At 40.1% G+C, this 2248-nt stretch overlaps 1 long non-coding RNA gene across 1 annotated transcript; it reads right to left on the bottom strand.

Annotated features, from left to right (window-relative positions):
• LOC307044282 lies at positions 1 to 1444 on the bottom strand. Its single transcript, XR_013809590.1, has 3 exons — positions 1258 to 1444; positions 804 to 962; positions 1 to 378 (listed from the first exon to the last, which is right to left on the bottom strand). It is a non-coding gene; the product is annotated as an uncharacterized lncRNA (long non-coding RNA).
• Positions 1445 to 2248: the final 804 nt, after the last annotated feature.

Genomic DNA, 2248 nt, shown 5'->3' on the forward strand with positions numbered 1-2248 from the left:
CGAGTTCTATCAAGAAGTATTTTCTGATAAAGAACACCAGACAACAATGGCCAGCTGTATCGGGTTGGCTGTTGCTCAAACAGCGCTGATATTTATTTTTAATTTTGGGTGAACTCATCGCGCTCGGGTTCATGAGGTGAAAACATCTCTGGGCTCAAAATAAATCTTACACAAAGTGTATTATGCATAAATGATTAGCATAAGCTATGAGGTCATAAAATGTTTAAGCTACATTAAGCAATATTACTTGTATTGTGTTAATAAGTTTATTTCCTACAGTTAGTATTACTTACCAAACACTCCAGAAGAAACTTGGTTGTGTCATCTCGGCAGGCCTCTCAGTGCTGCTGTCTTTCGGTGAGACACAATGTCGGATGTCTAAGGAGTACCCAGTGGAAACACACAAACATATCAATGAGTTTAGTGCCGTAGTGAATTTATACAAAATCCGACGTTCTGTATAGTAATGAGGAGGATAAAGAACAGCTCAGATCCCAGTAGCATGCTTCAGTAAAAGACTGGCAAAACAAAACAAAACAAAAACTGCAATCCTGCGGACAATTCTACTTTTACAAATTAAAAATACTGTTATAGTTCTCAAATTGCACCAACTAAGAACACCAAGCAATGACTTTTAACATCCATTTTTACTGAAGCCTTTCCATCAAAGCGTTTTCATTCCTACAAATGTTAGACGAAGGGCATTTCATATTTTCAAACAGGGGATAGGGCTTTGGTGGACCCGGCTCCGGCCATTCTCCCCTCAACTTTTGCATGCTCTTAGATTGAGGCACTTCACTCACTTTTTCATCAAGTTTTTCCAAGAGGTCTTCCATCTTCTGTCCAAAAGCTCCCTTCCTAGCCCGGTACAGTTTCAGCAGGCAAGGCACATGTTTGTCAAAGGCTGCCCCGAAGGTCCCCAGGAGGTCTTTGCTGGTGATCCGGTGAAATTCTTCAGATATCTGAAAAACAAAATAACAAAACAATGTAATTTGATTGTAACCACAATGTCATGTTTTTTCTGTGCAGCAAATTCCTGGGTAGCTGTCTTGTTCAAAGTCTGCACCATCTTAAGGGGATAGATAGTTTGGATGTTTTGAATTGAAAAAAAACCTGGTATTACAATTTTGGGGACTGATTGGAAAGTGGGGCGTATTGTGTTGGAGGGGCCTGGAGTGGAGTGGTAGGGCAGGGTATAGTATAGTTTGACAATTGACTGACATACACAGTCAGTGTGAATACAGGGCCAGTTCGCACCTTTTCCGTGACAAAGGCGACAATGTTTTAGAAGAGTCTCTTGATTGGAGCTTGCAAATCTGCAAAATCTGCACTGCATGTGATCCAGCCCTGAAATACAAGAGAAACATATAGGACATTCAGTTCAGTCAGCACTCGCAGAGATATCATTTTTGAAACTTTTAATTTGTTAGTTTTCATCCTTCCTCATATACTTAGTAGGACTTAACGAAAAAACGATTTAAAACTCAGTTAATGGGGTTAATTTTTAAATTGCTTCAGTTTATCATCGTAACAGATCAAAACGTTTGGATTCATTTTACAATAAATCAATAAATGGTATTCTTCTACAAACAAAAAACAAAACAATGAACACATTTAAACAAACCACTAATAGTATATTAACTACGTTATTCAAAATTAACATTCACTTTAGATAATAACACCGGTATAATAAACGGAGCGCTCTCTTTTCCTCTCTCTCTCTCCCTCTCCTGACAGCCCGTCAGTATCTCATGCAGCTCGCTACTCCAGTAACGAGTGACCCGACAGTGAAGAATAAACAAATGTATAACTAGTTTAGCTAGTTCCAGAGGTAGATAAAATAGCTAAGTGTGTTTGGTCTAACTTGAAACGTGTGTTTTGCTCCGCTCATCGGACCGTTACAGCGGCTGAGCTTCAGGTGATCACGGAGCTGCGTGACCTAATCAATAAGTGTTGCTTGGCAACGGGGTGTGGCGGCAAAGTATATATTTTTTCTCTCAAGTTTTAGATGTTTTTTACCCTCAACCAAACAAAAAGACCTGTAACACAACAATGTCAGAGTCACCGGCGGCCGGCTACCCCAATAAACAGACGTTACTAACCGCTTAACAACAATGCCCCCCATTCCATGTATAGTCACACATACACACAAGTTCTTTATAAAACGTACGAACACGGCCTCTCAGCAAAAAGGTATAACACATACATTTCCGCCATGGTCTACATGCGCTTGTACGTCGCCGCCATG

Source organism: Notothenia rossii (assembly GCF_949606895.1).
Source record: "Notothenia rossii genome assembly, chromosome: 6".
Classification (NCBI taxonomy): domain Eukaryota; kingdom Metazoa; phylum Chordata; class Actinopteri; order Perciformes; family Nototheniidae; genus Notothenia; species Notothenia rossii.